At 35.5% G+C, this 26,702-nt stretch overlaps 1 protein-coding gene across 4 annotated transcripts in view; it reads right to left on the bottom strand.

The window, feature by feature from the left end:
- Positions 1 to 26,702, bottom strand: part of LINGO2 (leucine rich repeat and Ig domain containing 2) — a 1,187,073-nt gene that overhangs the window by 682,493 nt on the left and 477,878 nt on the right. Inside the window, exon 1 of one of the 4 annotated variants that reach the window (XM_079927039.1) lies at positions 6,687 to 6,721. The exons of the other annotated variants lie outside the window; for them this stretch is intronic. The gene's annotated coding sequence lies outside the window, so the exon portion shown is untranslated. Of the gene's footprint in view, positions 1 to 6,686; positions 6,722 to 26,702 lie in introns of those variants that run through there. 4 annotated transcript variants of the gene reach the window in all.

Below are 26,702 nucleotides of genomic sequence, written 5' to 3'. Positions count from 1 at the left end.
TTTGCCAGATACCTTAATAAGACAGTTTCACTGTTACAGACATAATTCTACAGTCATGAGTCTATATTTTGTGTTCCCAGGAATATGATTTGAAGTTAATAAGATATAAGGGAAATTTTGATCATTCTATACATTGCCATTTATTTTGAATAATTTTAAGGATTTATGGAGCTATATTCAATGTAAATATTGATAAGTTTTTATATCTTGAATATATTTAAAAATAAGAATCATCAAAGTTAAGTAATAGGAAGAATTTTACATTAATTATAGAAACCTGGTTCTATTTATATAGCAGATCAGTGTTTAGTATTTTAAAAACACAGGAAATGAAAAAATATTCAAATTTTAACCAAAGCTACAGTGAGATGTCTTTGAATTAACAGTAGCAAAACACATATTCTCTGATGTAAATTATGCAATTAGTTGTTCAAGTAATAAAAACTGGAGAATAGCTAAAAAGAATGATTTTGAGTATCAAATGATTTTGAGTAATCTCCTCTGGCCTGAGATAATAACAGAAAGAACCCATCACGATAGCTAAACACACTATAATCTATTTCTGGCATTTTTCTTTTGTAAACTATGAGTAGATTTTAGTTTTTTCAAATCATGAAATTGGAAATGACCTTAGTATAGTTGTTATTCAAATCAAAAGATATAGGCAGGATTGAATTCAAAGGTTCCAAATACCTGCTTTAGTTTTAAAACAGGTCTTCTGAAAGTCTCTTTAGCTTGCCCCTGTATTTCTAGCAATTATTTATATCTTTCCTAATGTTATACACAAAACTTTGTCCACTGTCTTACCAATATTTCATTTTAAATCCGTGCACTAGCACTGATTAAAAATTAATCTCAAAATTAATTTAATCACTTAAATTAAATTATTAATTTAATCTCAGGGCTGAAAGGAATTTCTGGTTTTATAATCCCTCTCCAGGTTCCAGGCAATCACCATAAGCAAGACAAACGAGCCTAAATTTTAGCCAGATTTTGTGCCAGCCATGTCCCTGTGAACTACATACTGAAACCTAGATGGGCACATGTGTGACATGTGTTTGGTTTTGCACTGTGCTCCTTCTATTAAAAATGCCCTTCCACTCTTTCCTCATGGAAAGGTCATTACCTTTTTTTTTTTTTTTTTACAAACTGCTATAAGTATCATCCTTAAGTCAAGCTCCTAAGCCCCCCTACTTCAAGCAAGAATAATATTGACCATTTCCTCTGTGTCCCCCAGCAATCTGGTGCATGCCTCTATCGTTACACTTATCCCGTCACACTGTAATTGTTTATATACTATTGAACTGCTAATCACAAGCTATAACTTACTATGCTCCTGTCCCTGTGTCTACCGTATAACCAGTTCTCTGTAATTGTTTGCTAATGAAATAATCCTATTTATAATGTATTTATACAACCATAATGAAAGTCTGATGCACACTGCAATCAAGCTTTATGAGGGAAGTTTTATCATTCACTCATTCAGCATCTGCTTTGTGGCAAGCATGTCTAACTCCCCTCTGCTTTCGGTAGAGACAGCATGGGAGAATCTCAGTGCTTAGCACATAGTAGATGCTCATTAAATATTAATGGTTTCCTTTTCCCTCTCTGCAGCCATTTCTCACATAAGGTCAAACAGCACGTTTGTCATTGTGTACTCTTACTCAATGTGCACTCTTTCTCATAAGCATTTATTACATTTTTCCTTCTCTTCTTTTAAGTTTTTGGCCATTACAATTTTAAACCAATTTTGTACCTACTCCTCAAGTTATTGTATTCCTCTTTTATGCATAGAAAAAATTGTAAATAGTTAGTTTCAGTCTACACCAGGTTTTGAAGTTTATCTTTTATATTCTTGCATCATTATTTTTAAATCTGGCTATTCTTTTCAAATATAATTTCCACTCCGTTTCCCTCAAGTTCTCAAGTCTAGAGAGGTAATAGGGACAGTCTTTAGAGTGGTTTAGAGAATAATTGTTAGAATCAGACAGACCTGAGTTTGAATATCTACCATTTACAGGCTGTGTAATTTTGGCAATGTACCTAACCTCAGTGAGTCATGAAGTCTTCACCTTCAAATGAGGAATTATGTTATAAAACAGGAGTTAATTTATGCGAAGTCAAAGCACAGTGGTTAGTAAATAGCAAGTGCTCAAATGACAGCTTTATTATTAATTACCATTACGATAATATAAAAAATTGACGTCCTTCCCAAGAGAACATTTAGTTGTCATTAACTAAACTTCTGCTTTTATGAGAATCATACAACAGAGAGTTACTCATGAGAAAAATCTCTGATTTTGACTTTCCACTTAAGGCTTTTATTTCAAATCTACTAGATTTCCCTATTTTTTTTGGAATCCTATTATACCGTATCTCTCTCATAATTGATCTTTACATAGACCTTTCATTATTTCTAAATTTTAGCCATTTTGGAGAATGACCCTCTTGTCTTTGAGGTTCTCCCTAGAACTCTTTAAAGTGAATTTTGTACTTTTACCTTTGCTTATATTCTAAGTCAGAGATTCCAAAGATGCCTCACAGATTTGGGAACGATCAATCCAGCTATTTATTTTTATGGTGTGTGTGTGTATGTGTGTGTGTGTGTGTGTGTGTGTGTGTCTACGCATACTGATCTCTTTACCATTTCTCATATGGTTTTATGACCACTCACTTGCACCATTACCTGTAGAGTCAGTACTAAAAGTCATGCCTGCGTTCTAGAATACATCCACTTGGGTGTTGTGTGGCTGCATAGGGTTTTATCTGTACGTACATGTATGTGATGTGTCTGTGGGGAAAGACAGAGAATCAATAACCGAAAGTTCTAACAGTATAAATTGGACAGTTTTATAGCAGCTTAATTTTCTTTCCTTCTGCCATTTTGTTGCACTGTGTAGAAAAGAAATGGGGAAAATTAATCAGGCCCTGAGATCTGGTAATCGGATATCACACGTAAAGATCCCCAAGCCTTACATCGTCTTGAAATAATTGATGAAGACATTCTAAGTACAATGTAAGTCTCTGTGCTAAGCATAATATAATGCAAATGCTTGACCAGATGATTTTATAAGGCCAATATCCATTTTTCAAAATTAAACAACTGACATTTTAAATGCCCAAAGGCTCTGGTACTGTACATATTATTGATTAAACTGACATTTTAAAATTACTATAGTGCAAAAGAGCTCACTAAATTTTTTTTTAATACCGCAAAATGGCCTGAACACCGGTACTACAAATATTTGGTTAAAGCACCAGGTAGAAAATTTGTATCAATATTCAAAGATCCTCATGTAAGTTTTTATTTCATAGAGTACAATCTTGGGACTGTTTTCAAACTACACAGATGTATAAGCAGAAAGCACAACACCTGCCCATTAATCTTGGACTATGTTTTATCTATCATGTATAGTCAACTTCTAGACCTAATCCTGTCCTTTACTACTCTCTAGAGAAGGAACAAACCTCTAAGTTCAGTTCTGAACCCCTTGAACATTTTTGTCTGATAAGCTTGCTAGAATATTCATTTCAGCCTTTTTGTTTTACTCAGATTATACCAGAAGAGCTTTTAATAATCATCTCCAGGGATACAAGTGTCTAAACATCCATAGTCTTTTGAGGATCCAACTTAAAAACAGCGAAATTCATGTTGAATATAAGAATATCTCTAAAACTCTACCATTTCAAATTCTTTGCCACACCTATAATAAATATTCAACTTAACAGAGATAAGTCATTACACTTTTTTTCACGGTATTTACATTATTGACCATATTCAGGAAAGAAAAAGTAGGGGAGATGACAAAAATATACCTATGCCATGATGAAAAATAAAATTTGATTAAAAGAAAACATCATAACCCACAAACTGTGAAAAGTGGGTAAATTATATAGGTGAGGAAACACTGATTTATTCATACCCTACACAATATGTCAACTCGTATTTGAGGCTGAGCACAGCATAGGGGAGAAATATGAATGATATTGTACTAGAGAGGGAAGCATTTTTTTATATCCCTGAATATACCATTTCCTTTTATAAGAATAGGGTTTCATTTTCACTATAACTAAGACTGACCTCAAGTTAATTTTCAGTGTTATGTTTGAATTATCAAAAAACATACTTAAACAGCCATGTCAAGTGGAATTCCTTGGTCATTTTTAAAATGCCAAGGGCAGAAATTATAAGAAAAAGAAGCTACCGTGAATATTATGCCAGAGGCTCTTCTATAGTATATCTTCTGGAAAAAAAAAAAAAAGAGAGAGAGAGAGAGAAAGAGAATTGTTCATGGGAGTCAGCCCTCCTCACTACTCATTGGAGTGAACATATAGAGGTCATTCATCGCCTCTCTTCCTTTCTCTCTCTAGCTCTGTCTTATTCCATGATGTGCTTGCGCCTACTCTATCACACGTATCGCTATGTGCTCTTTGCCCATGGGCACTCAGTAAATCAATGCAGGCTCAAAGGAAACTACCCTGTATGCAAATGATCTAACAATTATGTTTGTTTGTTTGTTTGCTTTGGTTTGCTTGTTTTAGTGGAAATGCCCAATGTCCGGCTGTTATTCAATATTTTGATGCCAATTCTATTTTCTTATTCCCCGAAACAGCGTTATACAATAATATAGTTTTATTATAATATGATATAATGATGGTGCCAAAAATCACAAACTGAAAAGCCGCCAACTGACAGTTATCAGCATGGACTCAGTGAATGGGAAAAAGGTGAAAGAAGTATCATCTGCACAAAGCATGGAAAAAAGTCAAAGGGTTTAAAACCTTGCAAAAAATTCAGTTAAGTTTGAACATGCTCCCAAAATTCTGAACTAAACCCTCATCTCTTAAAACAGTTGAATGCTCATTCCTACAATTACACATATGGTAAAAACTGAACCTTCACATACACAATTGCTGCAGGCTACAGTAAACACCGTGAAATACATTACCTCTGGAAGAATGTATCACAGTGACCCTTTTAAACTCCCTTGAGAATTCACTTTATAATGTCAGCTCATTAGTCCCCTAAATAGCATTTGTCGTGACAAAAAGGAGCACGTAGAAGGGAAGATTTCTCAGTCAAACATGCGCTGAGCCAAGAACAAGCCCAGAAGTTATCAAAACAAAGCTTCACAAGTTTGTCATAAATTAGTTTGCTTGGGCACAAAATGAATAATGTGCCTGTGCTTTTTCAGTGCCTGAACGTAATCTAGTCGCCTTAGGCTTTTTCTAGACCTAAAATCTCAGGCTGTCAACATTCTCTGTAACCACACGCCCTTAAATAGAGAAGTGTCACTGCTTCAGGTGACATGGTTTCACTAAGGGAAATGGCACGAGGAAGGAGGCAGGTGTATCTGCCACTCAGAAGCCCAAAAGGTATGTTCCTCCTTTAATAATAAACTCATTTAAACAATGAGAACTAATTACCACATTAATTTATTGTCAACACAACTAAGTACAGGCAGGCATATATGTGTAAACTACCAAGCAAGCAGAATAAAAGGGAAACGGTACTGTGATTCACCTTCAAGGTATTGTGCGGGTACTCACTAAAGCAGTATTTCAGGTTCTGTTTTGTAGCTTCATTAATATTGTTATACAAAAATCTGTGTCCATACATTCCCATAATGCTTTATCTGCCTTTCTTTAGCCTATTAGCTCATGCTGCTTTCTCCACGTGTATGAGGACAGACTTCAGGCTGCCCTCCCACGATACTCATCGGCTAGTGTTCACGCCCTGGCAAAATCCCGTTCTCTCGGTTGTGGATAAGACTTGTGATTTGAGTCAAATTGACAGAATATGTCATGTCTCTTGCATGATTATATAAGACTGGGTCTTGTAGCAGACTTCCTCTAATCTGTTCTAGTCCTTGCTGCCTTGACAAGTAAGCAGTCCTATTAGGAAAGCCACATGGCAAGGAACCGTGGGTAGTGTTTAGGAAATATGAACAGACTTTAGGAGCTGAAGGCAGTCAACAGGAGCTTAGGATGGTCTCTAGTTAGAGCCAGCAAAAAGCCAGGGCCATCAGTCCTACAACTACAAGATGATGAATCTGTTAACCAACAGAGTGAGTCTGGACATAAATCCACCCCAGTTCACCTGCCAGATAAAAACTCAAGCCAGCCAACACTTTCGCTGCAGCCTTAGGTGACCCTGAGCAGAGGACCCACCTAAACTGAGCCTAGACTCCTGACTCAGAAACTCTGAGACTGAAAATGTGTTGTATCATTTTAAACTGCTAAATTTGTGGTACTTTGTTATGTAGCAACAGAAAACTAATACAATGTATATCAAGATAAGATAGTATCACTCATGGCTAGTGCCACCTACTCATTGCTCAAGCAGGACTTTGTTTTTCCAGCCCTCCTCCTTCAGCCAATTAGTCATCAAACCCAATTCTCTGACATGCCGCTTGTTTATTTTTATCCTTTCATCTCTACCTACTGCCACTGCCATTGCCCCGGGATAGGCCTTCATCATTTCCCACCAGGAAAAATTGTGGGAGCCTGTTTCTACAGCATTTTATTTTTCCTTCATGAAGAATTTTGCAAATATTTTTCAAAGTTGTTTCTAGGGGAGATTTTATCAAAACCATAAAAAAAAGGAAGATAGATATACTTGGTCTTTGGAATTTCCATCTCTTCCACTTGCTCTCCCCATTTCACCCCATCCTGTGGCCACTTACTCTGGCAAATTCCTCAGTCATCTGATGCATCCTTCCTCCTTCTTTCCTCCTGAATGAACCTCTAGATATCTCACAATCCTTTGCGTTCTATCTTGCCACCTCATTCCCTAGGGTGAAAAGACCATAACAGCTTAATTCTCTTCTCATTTTAATAGAGACTCATACTGACAACTGCCACCACATGATGTTTTTCAAACATATCTTTCTAGTGGAACCATTACTGTAAATAAAGGTGAACAAAGAAATGTATTATAAATGTATTGAATGGATAAAAGCAGGGTTGAATATAGATGGTGTTGTGGAGGAACACGTAGGTGGGGTTTGTAGAAAACCCAGTGCAACGCTGGCTCAACATCTACTTTACCCCTTAACACACGCAATGTCAGCCCAGCAGCAAGAGGAACCATACAGTTCTAAGTGAGACAGTTTGTAAATGACTTCTTTAAACCAAAAGAACTATTCTCTGATAAAGGTATATTTCAGTGATTGTTAAGAGAGACTGGTGGGGGCTTCCCTGGTGGCGCTGTAGTTAAGAATCCGCCTGCCAATGCAGGGGACATGGGTTCGAGCCCTGGTCCGGGAAGATCCCACATGCCACCGAGCAACTAAGTCCATGCGCCACAACTACTGACCCTGCACTCTAGAGCCTGCGAGCCACAACTACTGAGCCATGCACCACAATTATTGAAGCCCACGTGCCTAGAGTCCATGCCCCACAACAAGAGATGCCACCGCAATGAGAAGCCCACAAACTGCAACAAAGAGTAGCCCCCACTCGCTGCAACTAGAGAAAGCCCGTGTACAGCAACGAAGACCCAATGCAGCCATAAATTAATTAATTAATTAATTAAATTTTAAAAAGAGAGGCTGGTGGACATTCTTGATGGAATCAAGTCACTTTGCCAAAATTTAAGTCACAAGATGCCAGTTCACCCACAAATTCTTCACATTCTCAAATCACATACAATGTTACTATACTAATTTCACCAACTTTAAATATTTTCACGATAGCCGACCCTTCAGTAATGTTGATTTATGGAAACAAAGGTATTCATGGAATGTAGGTTTCTTTCATTCTTTCCCACATCACAAGAAATGCACTTGAGGCCATCACTGACCTTTACTGCATGGGATCAAAAACCGACTTTTTTTCCTCCCTATAGCCTCTTTCCTCCACATGCAAGCAAAACCTTATGTCTTAATCACTGATAGAATGTATTCCTTAACCTCTTTACTATACCCTCAAGGAACTGAAGGGAAAAAAATGGTTTTTAAAAAGAAGTAGCACATCTATATACTAAAAAATGTAAAAGAATATCCATCTTATATCTTAGTAATCCTGGGAATCTTGGCTAAATTGTATCTGATATTTATATAATGAGTGTGCAAATTATGTCATCACCAGTTGGAGTTTTAGCAAAAAGGATTTTAAAAGCTTGCTTAATAATATGGATGCAACTGGCTACCACCACTGTAAGACTGTTGTTAAATAATGACACTAGTATCACCAACAGCTAGAATTTATTGAATTCTAACTATATGCCAGAGCATAGCTAAAAATTATAGATAATGCAATTTATCAAGAAAACATATAAGTTGTTATTAACCCCTTCTAACAAATTAAAAAACTGAGTCTCAAATGTGTGAAGAAACTTCAAAGCAGAGGTATCTAGTAAGTCCTAAAGATAGAGTCTGATTTCAGCTCTCATTATCTTCCAAGCCTGTCTTCTGTGTCACCGGCTTAATTCTGGGATGGAATGGAGTAAGGTAGAAAAATGTTAAATGAACAATGATTATAGTAATTGATATTTGCACTAGGACACCCTCATATCAGTTCCTACGTACCAGCATCAGTAGTCTTAATAATACTATTAATGTTAGCAGGAAAACATTTCTAAATTATTATATAGCTCTCTCTTACAGCTAAGATCATCCCAAACTTAACTATATCTCAAGGACATAAAATGTTTAAAGCCAATATGTTTGGACATGCAAAATTTGGGACCAATTCTCACTTTTACCTCTGTAACTGATAGTTCATTCATTTAATAATTTATTAAGTATTTATTGCATTCCTACCATCGATTAAGCACTTTACTGGGAATAGTAAGTCCCCTACATACGAACCTTCAAGCTGCAAACTTTCAAAGATGTGAACGTGCGTTCGCATGTCCAATCACATAAGTTAGTTCGCATGTCTTGTGTACATTGTCACATGCGTGCATCGTCTACAAGTGGTTGCGCTTTTGTGTACTTTACTTACAGTAATGTATAGAGTACAGTAGTACAGTATCTTTATTTCAAGCCCCGGATATCCAGAGGCAAGAGGGTAGACAGAATTGAATCCAGCAAGGAACTAGAACCTGTGCCGTCAATGTCACGCGTGAGTGAAACTGCAGCTTGCCCTCCCTCTCCTATTGCTGATGGTCCTTCAGCTCTACCATCTCCCACCTCCTCTCCCTCCTCCAGTCGGTAACTCTTCTTGCCTGTTCACTCGATGCCAGCCCCTGTATGCCAGCTGTTATACTGTACTACTGTACTTTTCAAGGTACTGTATTGTAAGATTAAAATGTTTTCTTTATTTTTTGTGTTTGTTTTTTATGTATTATGTGTGAGAAAAGTATTATAAACCTATTACAGTATACAGTACTATATAGCCAATTGTGTTAGTTTGGGTACCTAGGCCAACTTTGTTGCACTTAAGAACAAATTGGACTTATGAACGTGCCCTTGGAACTGAACCTGTTCGTATGTAGGGGACTTACTGTACTTGAGACAGAGGGATTTTAAAAGAACATCACAGTAGTGACCCAAATTTAGCAATAGGATGGGAAAATATGATAATTATTCTACTAGAGACATCTACAGGCTAAATGGAAGCACAAAGGAAGTCATCCTTAAGTCAGCCTGGTAAGATCTAGTCTCATTCCAGGGTTAACCTCAGATTCTGATGAGATTCTTCTAATCAAGCTTACTATGAATTCTATCAAGGAGTTAATAATCTCTTATTTAAAGCATGGCTCCAAAATGTCAGGTCAGTCTAAAAAAATAGCCTTATTAAAACCTGGAAAAATAAATACTGTGGCTTGAAAAGGCTAGTAGGATTGTGGGTAGAATGTATTTATGTACTTCTTTACGTGTTTATTTCTTAAAAATTTTAACATGCTTTTTACTTCTCTGAATCAATGTTTTGATAAGCTTCTTTCCTATTATACTGGTGATGGCACTGCCACCTGGGAAAATATTGTGTGTATATATGTATATATCATATTACAAAGAGGCACTTACCCAATTTAATTTTTTTTTTTTTTTTTCGGTACGCAGGCCTCTCACTGTTGTGGCCTCTCCCGTTGCAGAGCACAGGCTCCGGACGCGCAGGCTCAGCGGCCATGGCTCACGGGCCCAGCCGCTCCGCGGCACGTGGGATCTTCCCGGACCGGGGCACGAACCCGTGTCCCCTGCATCGGCAGGCGGACTCTCAACCACTGCGCCACCAGGGAAGCCCACCCAATTTAATTTTACCAAAAAGTATTATACACTAACCACATAAGTATCCATGTGTCTATGAATATTTTGAGTATATTACTAGATGATAATTAGTAAAAAACCTTAGATTATTATGATTTCTAGCTATAACTTCTGTGACCTAGTTAAAAACTCTTACGCAAGGTAATATTTAATTGAATATGTGATTTTCCAAAAGATCTTTTGTAAATCAGTTGTTTGTATATGGAACCCTTTTTTTTTTTTCATTAAAGATTGCAAGTAAAAAAAAAAAAAAAAAAAAAAAAGACTGCAAGTAGGGATTATATTCCCAGGCCAGTCTTCTAACCTAATCTATTAACACCAATATAGTAGACAAGTATTAACAGTAAAAGTCTGCATTCTGTCTTTTGCATCCAATACAATTCAGGAGGAAGTAGGATAAGGAAGAATACCCTTTTAAATTCCTATGAGCAAATTTGTGAATATGACTTATTCTTTTAGCATCTCATATTTCATTTCTGTATCTATATATTTTCAGTAAATAAATTAATTGCTGTACCTCAAGCGGCCTTTCCTATCTTCCAAATGACTTCCTGATTAAAATAATGCCTGTGGGACTTCCCTGGTTGTGCAGGGGTTAAGAATTCGCTTGCCAATGCAGGGGACATGGCTTTGAGCCCTGGTCTGGGAAGATCCCACATGCCCATGCCGCGAAGCAACTAAGCCTGTGCGCCACAACAACTGAGCTTGTGCTCTAGAGCCCACGAACCGCAGCTATTGAGCCTGCGTGCCACAAGTACTGAAGCCCGCACGCCTAGAGCCCATGCTCCGCAACAAGAGAAGCCACCGCAATGAGAAGCCTGAGCACTGCCACGAAGAGTAGCTCCCACTTGCTGCATCTAGAGAAAGCCCACATGCAGCAACGAAGACCCAATGCAGCCAAAAATAAATAAAATAAAAAATAAATTTTTAAAAAATGCTGTGAATTCAGAACACGATTAAAAAAATAAAAAAATAAATATATATATATAAAATAATGCCTGTAACAATCATATGATGCTTATTTACACTACCTCAACTCTTTACATATGTACCAACTCCTATAATCCTCACAGCAACCCTAGGTAGATATTATTATCCCATTTTTTTTTCCTTCAAATTAGGAATCCAAGGCACAAGACGTCAAATAACTTGCCCACAATGACACAGCTGATGAGGGCAGACAGAACTAAAATTCAGATGTGGGAGGTTTAGCTCTAGAGACCATGTTTTGACCATCTTTTCACTATACTGATGTTTCGGGGGCTCTAGAGATGAGGGATAGAAGGGTCAGTGTAGCCAAGGCCTCACCTGAGTCATGTATGAGTTGGATTCTCATCTGCCAGAAACTAAGTAAACGAGTCACTTTTGTAGACATTTTTAAAACCACAATTTCCTATTAAATGAGACAACATTGTCCCTTTAAATGTGTTTTCATGATTTTATCCTGCCTGTTCTTCTTTATGCAGCTTATGAAATTTACTCTATGTGAACTGTACCCACTGAACTGTCAGCACACTTTATGCCCTCCAAATCCTGATGCAGAAAATCAAGCATTCTTATAAAAGTATGGAACAAGAAGACATTTCAAAGTTATCATGATTGCATTGATAGTGAACAGACAGAGCTATTTACAACTGGCAGCTTAACTTAGGACAGATCCTATTAAAATAGATGTCACTGAGTTCTCAAAAATAATTATTACATTCATTCCAATAGCAGACAAACAATCAAATGACAGCTATAAATATTTTTCAATGGTTTATAGTAGTGATTTTGGGGAACTAGCCTACATGTCTGTCAATAAGTGGGCAGTTAAATAGATTGTAGTACAATACTTCCATACAACAAAAAATTAGAAAGTCTTCAGTAATGTTGGACAAACACAGCAAATTACAGAATAATATGTGGAGCATAAAATAATTTCTGTTAAAAAAGTATTATTGAAGCAATACTGGGATCTATTTTCTTTCCATTATTTTTTTCTTTATGTTATGCACGTTGTGATTTCCTAAAAACTACTTGATAAAAAACATAATAGGGAGAAACTTTTTATTTTTCTTCCTTAATTGTAATCCTATCAATCTTTTTTCTTTGCATAACAGAAGCCACCCTCTTCCTTCAGATATCAGCTTCTTTATCTTCAGTTGTTAGTTCTTTTCAAGGCTATTCTAAGCTACCAGAATCCTTATCTACTCTGCTCTCAATTGGCTATAAAAACAGTACTTAGCCACCAAAGCCTTTGTAACAAATACACAAACCAAGATTCTCCATTACTCATTCTCCAGGTTTGAGTCCACAGTTTAGAGAAAGCCTTCTTTACATGGCTTGCAGAAAATGGCAGCATGGCAACAACAGGTAATCAAGCTGTATTTCCATTATGCCAAAATAGGCTTATCTAAAGTCACACATGAATAAGATTTGCAAAAGGAAAAGCATGTTTACTAAATGTGGAACGGCATTTTACAGGCATTCCAAACCTGATGTTAATTTCTCAAATTAAAAGTCTCCAAAACAGCCTCAAATGGATTTACTGTTTTGTTTACTCATCAATGAATATAAGAATTCCTTTCTGAGCCTTTAATAGGAATCAGGAAATAATGGGTAATAATGCAATGAATACAGCCTGTGTTCAGTGAGTTCACACTTTAATAGAAAATAAGTCAAATTAATAAAGGCTTATAATACTAGGATAGGAGGATTAAGAGTCCATATATGGGCCGAGATGAGGTATTACTGGAAGTTCATACTAGGGAATGATTATTGCATGCAAGTGGGATTCATATATGCTAGATAAATAGCAGGAAGCTAGACATCATTAAAGCCAAGCCAAAAAGCTGTTTAATTAATTAAATGTCTAGCTTCATTGAAAAGAAACTGAGATGAGACTAAGGAGGCTGTATTTTGTCTTGTCAGAAACAGTATAAGCTTTGCATTATAAAAGTGACATGATATAAATTTTTATCCCTTGTCATGGTGAGTTTCCTTCTTTTATTCTCTCAGCTGGAATAACCCAGAGTTTATTATTATTATTTTTACTTTATTCTCAAGGGAATATAAAAAGTGATCCACATAATCTCCAAACTTAATCTTCTGCAATTCAGAAGTGGGGTTCATATTCTTTCGAAATTTTATAAAAAATATATTGTTTCTGTCTATTCAAGTCACCTTTTATTCCTGGACTGATTAGAACTTGTGAACTCACAAGGCGACTAGAGTGGAAATTCAATTTAAAAACAGAGACCTTGATATAAGATAATGATCCCCAGTTCTAGGGGCTTCCCTGGTGGTGCAGTGGTTAAGAATCCACCTGCCAGGGCAGGGGACACAGGTTTGAGCCCTGGTCCGGGAAGATCCCACATGCCGTGTAGTAACTAAGTCCGTGTGCCACAACTACTGAGCCTGGCCTCTAGAGCCCAAGCCACAACTACTGAAGCCCATGTGCCTCGAGCCCGTGCTCCGCAACAAGAGAAGCCACCACAATGAGAAGCCCGCGCACAGCAACGAAGAGCAGCCCCCTCTCACCACAACTGGAGAAAGCCCGCATGCAGCAATAAAGACCCAATACAGCCAAAAATAAATAAAAATATAATAAATAAAATTAAAAAAAAAAGATAATGATCCCCAGTTCTTCCCTCATTTCTTCTTCCTGGTATTCTATCTAGACCTGCCTCCTATGGACTCTGTCACCATATCCCAGCATTCTGGTCAGCATGTCTTCTTCAAATGGGTTAGGTATTTTTTCACCGGTAGGGTACTGAGTATGACTTCTGAAAATGGAATTTAACTTTACACAATAAGACCTATTTTGAAAAAAGATCATTTACCTAACTGCTTACCAAAATATGAAGAATTCTAGAGTTTTAAGTTATTAAAAATTGGTAATACTTGTTTCCAAACCATAGCTCATTTTATTGCCAAAAGTACAAGTCTTTGTTTACAAAAGAAAAAAAATCAAAGTTACTATCTTGGAATAAAGTGCTGTGAAACACATTTACCCATATTTAACTGAAGTAGAAATGCCATTAAGGAAAACCAAGGCAGCACATCTAATATGTGATAAGGAGTCACGTTTCATCCTCATTGCAACTCCTGACGTGCTTTTTGCTAAGTGGAATCTGCATCATCAAGTGAACTGGAAAAACTAATCAGTTCAAAAAAAGCCCAGGGTACTTATTATTGCTTTAATACTTTATAAGATCTCCCTGCCTTTAGGTAAAATACAATATTCTTTCTCATATAGAAGCATACAATTTTTTGTCTAGACCATTTCATAGCTTGGCTTTAACAGCTTAAGCTTAAAAAACACACAAGAAACTTGGGCAAAAAATTGTGTAAAAATCAGTTAAAGCTTTATTGATTGAATCACTACTGAAAATTGCATATAAAAGTGGCCCTATTTATGAACAACTCAGACTCAGAAAGGCACCTCATAAACTAACGACCTACACTGCCAAAAAGATAATACATAAACGACCAACGTACACACATTTGTGAGAGTTAAACTTTATGGAAATCTAGGATGTCAATGACATGAGTCCTGGCTTTTCATATTTTTCCTACATGCATTAAAATTTGCCCCATGATATTTGCATTGTGGCTATTTTATTTTCATTACAAATACATTTGTTGTGAGCCACACATATAATAATAAGTCACTAGCACATGTCCTCCATATATTTCTTAATTAGGAGTCTATTACTCAAAAAGTTATCATACCTTTTCATTGGAACGGGAGATCCCAAATACTAACGTAGCGTTCAGTGTTCAATGTTATTCAGCCTGTTCTTAATTCAGTAACATCTTTTCCAAACCTCTGTGATTTCAAGTCCTTAGAAGTTGTGCTTTGTTAAGTTTTAGGTCTGAGTACTTAGTAAAATATTGAGACACTCTAGATCAAGTTCTTTGGCCAACTCCACAAGGCACTATAGCTTTTTTTTTTTTTTTAACGCACTTAATTTTTTAGAGAAATTTTAGATTCACAACAAAATAAAGCAGAAAATACAGAGTTCCCATATACTTCTTCACCCACCCCATACACATTCTCCTTCATTATCAAGGTCCTGCACCAGAGTGGAACAATCGTTACAATCATTGAATCTACATAGACATAGCATTCTCACCTTAAGTCCAAACTTTAAGTTTTTCTTGATGTTGTACATTCTATGGGTTTTGACAAATGTATAACAATGTGGATTTACCACTCTGGTATCATACAGTATAGATTCACAGCCTTAAATCTTCTGTGCTCTACCTATTCATCCCTCCTCCCCTTTACACCTGACAACCACTCAGCTTTATACTGTCTCCATAGTTTTGTCTGTTCCAGAATGTCATACAGTTTTAATCACACAGTGTGTATGTAGTCTTTTCAGATTAGCTTCTTTCACTTATTAAAATGTATTAAAGGTTTCTCCATGTCTTTTCATGGCTTGATACCTCATTTATTTTTAATGCTGAATAATATTCCATTGTCTTGATGTACCTCAGTTTGTTTATCCATTCACCTACCGAAACATCTTGGTTGCTTCCAAGTTTTGGTAATTATCAATAAAGCTGCTATAAACATCTGTGTGCAGGTTTCTATGCACATATGTTTTCAACTCATTTAAGTAAATACCAAGGACCACAACTGCTTGATCGCAGGGTAAGAGTATGTTTTTGTTTTGTAAGAAAGTAAACTATCTTCCAAAGTCTTCTCATCCTCTTGACAGTATTTTTGCAGGCAGAAGTTTTTAATTCAAGTGAAGTCTGCCTTATCATTTCTTACTTTCATGGCTCATGCCTTTGATGGGTATCTAAAAAGTCATCTCCATATCCAGGGCATCTAGATTTTCTCCTATGTTATCTTCCAGGAGTTTTATAGTTTTACATTTTACATTTAGGTCTTTGATCCATTTTGAGTTCATCTTTGTGAAAAATATAAAATCTGTGTCTAGATCCTTTTATTTATTTATTGGCATGTGGCTGTTCAGTTGCTCTAGCACCATTTATTGAACGACTATCTTTTCTCCATTGCATGTCTTTGAGCCTTCATCAAAGATAAATTGACTATATTTATATGGGTCTATTTCTAGGTTCTCTATTCTGTTCCACCGATCTATTTGCATATTCTTTCACTAGTATCACACTGTCTTAATTACTGTAGTTTAACAGTAAGTCTTAAAGTAAGGTAGTGTCAGTCCTCCAACTTTGTTCTTCTCTTTTAATATTATGTTTGGCTATTCTGGGTCTTATACCTCTCCATATAAACCTTAGAAACAGTCTGTCAATATGCACAAAAATAACTTGTTGGGATTTTGATTGGGATTGTGTTGAATCTACAGATCAAGCTGGAAAGGACTGACATTACTGAGTCTTCCTGCCTATGAACATGGAATATCTCTCCATTTACTTAGTTATTTTATTTCATTCATCAGTTTTGTAGTTTTCCTCATATATATCCTGTACATATTTTGTTAAATATATCCCTAAGTATTTCATTTTTTGCTAGTGTAAGTGGCAATAAGTATTTAATTTCAAATTCCACTTATTCTTTGCTGGTATACAGGCAAGTTATTTTTATATAATAGTATCTGTAAACAAAGACATTTTTATTTTTTCCTTCCCAGCCTGGTTACCTTTTATTTTCTTTTCATGTATTATTGCATTAACCAGGACTTCAAGTATGATGTTGAAAAGGAGTGATAGGAGAGTAAATCTGTCTTTTTTCTGATCTTAATGGGAAAGCTTCAAGTTTCTCACCATTCAGTAGGACAATAGTTTTAGGTTTTATGTATATGTTGTATATCAAGCTGAAAAGTTCCCCTCTGTTACTAGTTTGCTGAGAGTTTTTAATCATAAATGGATGCTGGATTTTGTCTAATGTTTTTTCTGCACTAATTGATATGAAAATATGATTTTTCTCCTTCAACCTGTTGATACAATGAATTATAGTAGTTGATTTTTGAACATTGAACCATCCTTGGTTGCCTGGAATAAAACCCACTTGGTCATACTATATAATTCTTTTTCTTCTTCTTTTTTTTATTGAAGTATAGGTGATTTACAACACTGTGTTAGTTTCAAGTGTATAGTTTCAGGTGTATAGCACAGTAATCCAAATATATCTATATATATAGATATTTTTTAAGATTCTTTTCTCTTATAGGTTATTACAAAATAACCTATATAGTTACCTGAGTATAGTTACCTGTGCTATACAGTAGCTCCTTGTTGGTTATCTATTTTTTATTAGTAGTGTGTATATGTTAATCCCAACCTCCTAATTTATCCCTCCCCCCACCCTCCTTTCCCCTTTGGTAACCATAAGGTTTTTTTTCTATGTCTGTGAGTCGCCTTCTGTTTTGTAAATAAGTTCATTTGTATCATTTTTTTAGATTCCATGTATAAGTAATATCATATGATATTTGTCTTTGGTTTACTTGACTTAGTATGATGATCTCTAGGTGTACCTATGTTGCTGCAAATGGCATTATTTCATCCTTTTTATGGCTGAGTAGTATTCCATTGCGTGTTTATGTGCGTGTGTATATCTACATCTATATATCACATCTTCTTTATCCATTCATCTCTTGATGGACATTTAGGTTGCTCCCATGTCTTGGCTATTGTAAACAGTGCTGCAATGAACATTGGGGTGAGTGTATCTTTTCAAATTATGATTTTCTCTGGATATATGCTCAGGAGTGGGATTGCAGAATCATATGATAGGTCTATTGTTAGTTTTTTTGAGGAATCTCCATACTGTTCTCCATAGTGGCTATACCTATTTATATTACCACCAACAGTGTAGGAGGGTTCCTTTTTCTCTACACCCTCTCCACCATTTATAATTTGTAGAATTTTCTTGATGATGGCCATCATGACTAGTGTGATGTGACACCTCATTGTAGTTTTGATTTGCATTTCTCTAATAATTAGCAATGTTGAGCATCTTTTCATGTAGCTTTTGGCCATCTGTATATCTTCTTTGGATAAGTGTCTATTTAAATCTTCTGCCCATTTTTTGATTGGACTGTTTGGTTTTTTTTTATATTGAGCTGCATGAGCTGTTTGTATATTTTGGAGATTAATCCCTTGTCGGTCACGTCATTTGCAAATATATTCTCCCATTCTGTAGCTTGTCTTTTTGTTTTGTTTATGGTTTCCTTTGTTGTGAAGAAGCTTTTAAGTTTAATTTGATCCCATTTGTTTATTTTTGTTTTTATTTCCATTACTCTAGGAGATGGATCAAAAAAGATATTCCTGTGATTTATGTCAAAGAGTGTCCTGCCTATGTTTTCCTCTAGGAGTTTTATAGTATCTAGTCTTACATTTAGGTCTTTAAGACATTTTGAGTTTACTGTTGTGTATGGTGTTAGAAAATGTTCTAATTTTATTCTTTTACATGTAGTTGTCCAATTTTCCCAGCACCACTTATTGAAGAGACTGTCTTTTCTCCATTGTATATTCTTGCCTCATTTGTTGTAGACTAATTGACCATAGGTGTGTGGGCTGATTTCTGGGCTCTCTATCCTGTTCCATTGATCTGTATTTCTGTTTTTGTGCCAGTACCACAGTATTTTGATGACTGCAGCTTTGTAGTATAGTCTAAAGTCAGGGAGGGAGCCTGATTCCTACAGCTCCATTTTTCTTTCTCAAGATTGCTTTGGCTAATCAAAGTCTTTTGTGTTTCTATACAAATTTAAAAAATTTTTGTTCTAGTTCTGTAAAAAATGCCATTGGCACTTTGATAGGGATTGCACTGAATATGTAAATTGCCTTGGGCAGTATAGTCATTTTGACAATATTGATTCTTCCAATCCAAGAACACACTATATCTTTCCATCTGTTTGTGTCATCTTCAGTTTCTTTCATCAGTGTCTTACAGTTTTCAGAGTACAGGTCTTTTGCCTAATTTGGTATAATTCTTCTTATATATTGTTGTATTCAACTTACTGTGATTTTGTTAAGCATTTTGTATCTATGCTTATGAGATATATTGTTCTATAATTTTCTTTCCTTGTAAACCTTTAATCTAGTTTTGGTACTAGGGTGATGTTGAATTCATAGAATGAGTTGGTTAATATTCCTTCTGCTTCTATCTTCTGGATGAGATTATAGAAAATTGGTATAATTCCTTTCTTAAATGTTTGGTAGAACTTACCAAACTTACCATCTCATCTGGGCCTTTCCCTTTCTTTTGGAAGGTTATTAACTATTGATTTAATTCCTTAATAAATACACGCTTATCCAGATTGCTTATTTATTCTTGTATGACTTTTGGCAGATTGAGTCTTCTAAGTAATAGGTCCGTTTCATCTAAGTTATGAAATCTGTGGGCACAGAGTTGTTCAAAGAATTCCTTTAAACATCCATAGGATCTGTAATGATATCTCCTCTTTCATTTCTGATATTAGTAATTTGTATCCTCTCTCTTTTTTGCTTTTTTGTTTTTGTTTTGTTAAGTTGTATTGTTGTTGTTGTTGTTGTTAGCCTGGTTAAAGCCTATCAATTTTATTGACCTTTTCAAAGAACTGGCTTTTGGCTTTGTTGATTTTCTCTGTTGATTTCTAGTTTTCTATTTCATTGATTTATGCTCTAATTTTTATTATTTATTTTCTTTTGCTTACTTCAGATTTAATTTGTTCTTTTTTTTTTCTAGTTTCCCAAAGTGGAAGCTTAGATCATTGATTTTAAATCTTTCTTCTTTTGTAACATATGCATTCAATGTTATAAATTTCCCTAAGTGCACTGTTTTTTGCTGCATTTTGATAAGTTCTATTATCATTTTCACTTAGTTCAAAATATCTTTAAATTTCTCTTGAGATTTCTTTTTGATCCATATAATATCTAGAAGTATGTTGTTTATGTTCCATGAATATTGGGATTTCCCAGGTGTTATTCATTTCTAATTTAATTCCACTATGGTCTGAGAGGATGCACTGTATGATTCCTATTCTTTTAAATTTGTTAAGCTATGTTTTATGACCCAGAATGTGACCTTTCTTGGTGGTATTCTATATGAGCTTGAGAAAAATGTGTTTTCTACTGTTGTTGAATGAAGCAGTCTATAGATGTCAATTATATCTAGTTGAATGATGATGCTTTTGAGTTCAATTATGCCCTTACTACTTTCTGCCTGATGGATCTGTCCATTTCTGATTGAAGTGTATTGACCATTTTATATGATTCGATTTTCTTTCCTCTCTTAGTACATCATTTATACTTCTTTTTGTTTTATTCCCAGTGGTTGTCCTAGAATTTAAAATATACATTAACAAATGACTTAGTCTACTTTCAAGTAAAAAATATGATACTTCATAGGTAGTATAAGTACCTAATAATAACAAAATATTGCTAATGCCTCCCCTGTATCATTTCTGTCATTCAGTTCATTTATGCACAAACTATAGTCATCAAATACATTTTTGTTACATTTATTTTGAAAAAAGTCTGTCACCTGTTAGGTCAATTAAGAAGAAGAAAAATAAAAGTTTTTTATTTTATCTTCACTTTTCCTCTCTCTGTTTACATTACCCATCTATTCTTGCATGTTGTCTACACTGTCCATTAAAGCCCTTAATGGGACTTCCGTGGCGATCCAGTGGTTAAGACTCTGTGCTTCCACTGCAGGGGGCACAGGTTTGATCCCTGGTCAGGGAACTAAGATCCCATATGCTGTGCGGTATGGCAAAAAAAAGCAAAAAAGCCCTTAGCATATTAATCATAGATTTTAAAAATTCCTGGTCTGATAATTCCAACATTCTTGCCATATCTGACTCTGGTTCTGATGCTTGCTCAGTTTCTTCAAAATGTGGTTTTTGCTTTTCAGTATGGCTTATCGGTTTTTTTCTTTTTCTTTCCTCTTTTTTTTTTTCTTGATAGTCAGACATGATGTACAAAGTAAAATGAACTGCAATAAATAGGCCTTATATAATGTGGTCGTAAAGTGTAGAGGGAAGGGAAGCATTTTATAGTACTGTGGTTAGGTCTCAGGGTTTCAGTGAGCTTATGCCCTTGGGCTGTGAACTTCACCATGCTTCTCAGTCTTCCCTGTGAGAATCTGGTAGAGGCCCTGGAGGTAAAACACATAAAAGTTTGAGGGTCCCACTCTAACTGGGTCCTCCTAGAGTTTTTAACTCTCATACTTTTCTTCACTGAGCCCCCAGTAATTCATCAATTACAGTTACTAGGGTTTTCCTATCCCAGTATTGGTTCCCACAGAGTTTTCCCTCTCATGGGTTTCCACTTTAGTAAGTGTGAGTCTCTGTACCCAGCCTGTCCATCTCTCCAGTTTCAGAGGTAGTGGTTTGCATTGTGACCTTATTTTTCTGGTAGATCTAAACAGAGTTGTTGATTTTTCAGTTTCCTCAGATTTTTACTTGTTGTTAGGACAGAATGAAAACTTCTAAGCTCTTACATGCTGCACTAGAAATCCAAAATTTACTTCTTTTCAATAAATGAAACTCATTTACAAGCTGAGGATATAAATATTCCCTATATTTTATATTTTTCCTTATATTTGTATTTATAACCCCATGTTAGGAAGCATCCACATATTTTTGGCTTTGAAGATATAATCGTTCTTTCCACACTGTCTCAGTTGTCAGTCTATTGGCTTTCACCTACTATCTTAACTGTCTTTCTCAAGGTTGGTTTCAAACAGTGCTTCTGAAAACATTAAATGGCCTATAAGTTGAAAAACAGAGGAGGTTTAGAGACCCTGTAAACAACAGACATTGAAATGATAATTCAAAAAAGACAAGTACCCAGGGATGTTATCTAGCATAAAGATGGTTTTAAAGGCAGCTTATTCTGATGTTAATAGTTTTCATACTCAGTACTAAAGGCATGGAACACAACATTAAAAAATAATTAATATTACTAAAACTTAGCCTTTAAAAGATTATGTATGCAAAGAACATATAGTAGGCCTTGCAAAACTAGGAACTTATTTTAAAATTCCTGGGTTCATTCTTATCAGTTAAAAGTTGAAGTCAAATTTTCGGGACCTTTAAAATGGAGATAAATCTTCTTGTCTTCATGATATACATATTATCCCATATTTTCCCCCAAATAGACCAATTTCTTTCACATTGAAATATGTTGAAGTGGGCAACGCCCTTCCTTGATGCTTCACAGTGTATTTTAGGGGACCCTTAGCTACTAGAGTTGCCCCCCTTGCAGCCCCATACTTTTGTATCTCACATCTATCATATTTTGACCTGGAGCATAAATACACATAAGCAGTACTTTCACCTTGCTTAATCTTCAGGTTCTCAAACTATCAGCCTTGACACTGGGCCAGCCATCGTGCCCTTATCTGCCTCTTACATGAGCCCTTGTCTCTAAAGATTCCTCCTTCTAAAATGTTTTCCCAATCCCCCACCTCCAAACAAACACACCTATTTAATTACACTCACCCTTCAGATTTCAGGAAAGAAAGCCTTACGTAATCACTCCTTCCCACTCTAGGTTAGAGTACTCAACCACATGCTCTCATAGAAACGTGCCCCCTTCTTTCATACTATTTATCTTGATTTGCAATTATGAATTTATACAGTGTGATGAATTGCTATGGGAAGTTCACAAGTATGATGACTGCTTTTGCCCACTTTGTATTCCTATATCCTCAGCACTTGACAAAGAATGAGCGATAATTCAATAATTGTTGAATGAACAAAATAGACATCAATATGTCTAAAATCATTACATCTGCCAGCCAATTAACTAGTGCGGCCCTAATGAAATGGTACATTTTGATGGAAGTAAAGACAGGCACAGCAGGGGTATGAAAAGCATCTAAAATCAGGCTTCACAATTTTTCCCAAGGTCCATTAGATAAGTGCACGGATTCCCCTAACAGTCCATGGTTTATTCCATATTCTCCATCAACCCTTCTGAAGTACATAATTCCTGAGATTCTTTCAAAGTTAATTTATATATTCTTATTCCATTTCACTTTTTACTCTGGGGAATTAAAAAACCACTGAAATAACCCTTAAGGAGCACTAGGTTAGAAATCTGAGAACTGGTCCATTTTTGTCTTGCATTGCCTGTTTCAAATTCCCAAGGGTGGTGACTCAGTCTGCTCGAGTGTCTTGTAATGACCCTGTCCTCGCACTGTCACTCTTCCTAATCATGAGATGCTGTCTGGTCTGTTTGGAGGCCTGAGAGATGAATGAATACCTCAGGGGACTGTATCAGTATTTATTGTCAGGGTGGCAAAGGGTGGGAGGAAGAAGTAGTGTAGTAAAAAGCCATCTGTGCTGAGAATTATAGAAGCTAAAAAGGGACTAGCAGGAAGTCCTACATCTATCACCACATAGAAGCCCAATTAAAACACATGCATTCAGAAAAATGGGATTTTGGCAGAATATGCCTCAATAAGAAAATGCTGCAACTGAAAATATACTGAACTTATCCACTATGAAGTAGAATAGAATAAATGGAATTAAGAAGTCAGGAATAAAGACCTAATGAAATGTTCTCAATATATTTTTTAAATTCCTCTTTTGCAAGAAAACAAAATTCACATTTCCAAGTCAATTAAAGGGAACCATGAGTGAGACAAAGATTGGCAGAAGTTATGCTGTATGACATTTAGAATAACTACCCACCTTAACAAGTATTAAAGGGAGCATAGAATTTGAAGGTTTATGGCACATGCCTAAGTATCTAGAAATATGAAAATGTGTATTTTAATATACTGAATAGCACAGAAAGTGGCTAAAACATGAATATTTGGAAAATAAAAATAAGCATTCCTGTTAGATATGCATCATGTAGAGTTGGGGGAATGAGGAAAGCTCCTTGGTCTATCATCTGATGAACTTTGCATCATGGGGTTGACCCTTACAGTTGCCCCATCACTGTAACCACTTTTACCTGTTTTAGTGCTTCTCTTTCTCTGTATACCTGTGTGGAGTTTTGAAGCTGATCAGGTGCTAACTTCTTTGATGTCAAATTCAGAATATTAGTTTGGCTATAATAGTATCTCAGTGTTAAATAAACAGCTTCTTGAGATATCTATAAGCAAGTTTTGCTGACTTTTGAACTTTTCAAAGATGAATAGTCTTCTGTATATTTTGTTCCTATGTATTGGGGTAAAAGTTTGCAATATCTAAGGTCATATACCAGGTTTTCCCTACCAAATTTTCAGAATTTTATTCCAAATCAAATGAAATATCACATTGAATGATTATGATTCAAATGCAAAGTATTTTTCATGTCAGGAAATATTAAAAATATAAACAGAAATGCTCTTATTGGAATAATACTCTATTTATCTAGATATGGTATACAAATCAATTCTGCACATAACAAACCTTTGCTTTAAAGTACTAATTAAAAAAATTATATGTACATTTATAATATACATAACATATATTTATCTAGTTTCTCATATAAATATACTTAACATGATATTTGACATGGTTAGTGATTCAGGACTACTCAATAAATGTCAATTATTTTAGTAGAAATTATTATGCCAATATCTCTTGAAATATGAAAGGCTATTTATCTCTAGTAGTTAATGATTGACATATACATGTACTTTTTAAGTTCGAGAAGTTATACTTTATGCTTTTATTTTCATTGACCCCTTTATGAATGATATAAATTCTACTGACTTTTTTTTCTAATTGGAAAGTACATTCCAGATAATTGATGCCATTGGATAAGTAGACATTGAATAAGAAATATCATGCATCTGACTATTAGATGCTTATATAGTCATCAATACTTATGTAATTAAACCATGATTCTTTTTTCAAGAAAACTCATTAAAAAGCAAGTTCCTTCAGACACTGGAAAAAAAATATTTGTTCAGGAGTTAATAGAAGTATGCTCTTTGTAATACTTGGCAGTCTTTTTCTACCTTCTAATGGTCACTTATAGTAAACTTCTATTTACCTTTTACACCCCAGCTAAAATGATGCTTCCGTATGAATAGTTTCCCTGAATTCCTCTACTTTAAACAAGATCAGTCCTTTATTACAATTTCCAATTATATATTTGTATGAATTAATACTGTCTCCTTCATTAGACCAAAAGCTCCAGGTACAGGAAGTGTTTTACTCACTACTGTGTTTAACGTGCAACACAGTGTCTAGAAAAGATGGGTACACAATGGATATTCGTTGACTAAATGATGAATGAAGAAATGAATGAATGAATATGGTAATGCTAGCGCTGGGAGAGGGCCTGGAGGAAATATGGAAGGGGGAAGATTGAGATCTACAGACAAAAAGATCTGGGTTTTGATATCAGCCCCAGCATTTATCACTAGTACGTTTATTTAAATTCCCCTCATCTCTGTGTTAATATATCCTACTACCTTGAGCTGCACTGATAATAAAATTAAGTATTTTTTTGGAAAGAATCCAGTATTTATGAAGTACTTAGGGAAGATTCTTAGTTTAATGGCTAAAAATCACGGCTTTAGGGTCAAACCTGAGTTTGGATCATAGCCGTCCATTTAGGAGCTGAGTGAGCTAGGAGAAGTTATTAGTTATCCTTGAGATTCAGTTTCCTCATCTGTAAAGTGACGATAATGCTATCTACTCAATAATTTTGAAGATTTATGTATTATATTTTAAATAAAGTGCTTAGCCCTTAGCCTGCCCCATGGTTTGCTCAAAACCTCCTCTCACGAGCCACATCACTGTTCTCTTAACCACCTAAACCCTACCACGCTCACTGAACAGTAAAGTGAACAATGGTTTCAAAGAGATCTGGTATGCCTTAAAATATGCATCCTAGAGGAATTAATATAAAAAAGGTGAAATGACCGTGGGACAGCACATGATTTAAGTGTGGAGTAACAGGTGGGAGTTAGTAGAATAGATAAGGATTGCTTCTGGAGTCAAAATTTCTAGGTTCAAATCCAGGCTCCTTCACTAACTGATCATGTTTTTTAACCACTCTAAGCCTTAATTTCCTCTTCTGGAGATAAAAACAGTCCTAATACATGAAGACTTTATAAAGACTAAATGAGCCAATGAATCAAAAGTACTTAGTACAGCGCCTGGCCCAGTGTGAGAACTAACAAAAATACAGAAGAGAATGAGTCCGTTCAAGACCCCCTATATTCACAATGGCTCTGGGCTAGAGACTATATTCTCTTCCTTGCTGGGAAACAAAGATGCTAAGAATGATACTGTCTTTTCATTGAACTATAGCAGCATATCATCAAGTAATGGATGCTAAATGTCTAACATTTATAACAAAAAAGATTTAAGAATTGTTCTACTTCACATTCCACAGGAAGAGCCAAGTAGATATCTGGGAGCTAAGGAAGTGAGGAAAAGCGAATCTGGCGTGAGGGGTTGGAAACAGAAATAAGGAAGACTTGTGACATATAATAATTTAAAAGCTAACCTAGTAAATCCTTAATGATAAATTTGTATCCTTATAACATGATAATTTTAAGTAGGAAATAAATGCTTTGATATTTTGAGGAATGTATCTTAAATTCAGCATTGCACTCATCTGGTGTATAAA

This window comes from Stenella coeruleoalba (assembly GCF_951394435.1).
Source record: "Stenella coeruleoalba genome assembly, chromosome: 7".
Lineage (NCBI taxonomy): Eukaryota > Metazoa > Chordata > Mammalia > Artiodactyla > Delphinidae > Stenella > Stenella coeruleoalba.
This window is presented reverse-complemented; position numbering and strand designations above follow the sequence as displayed.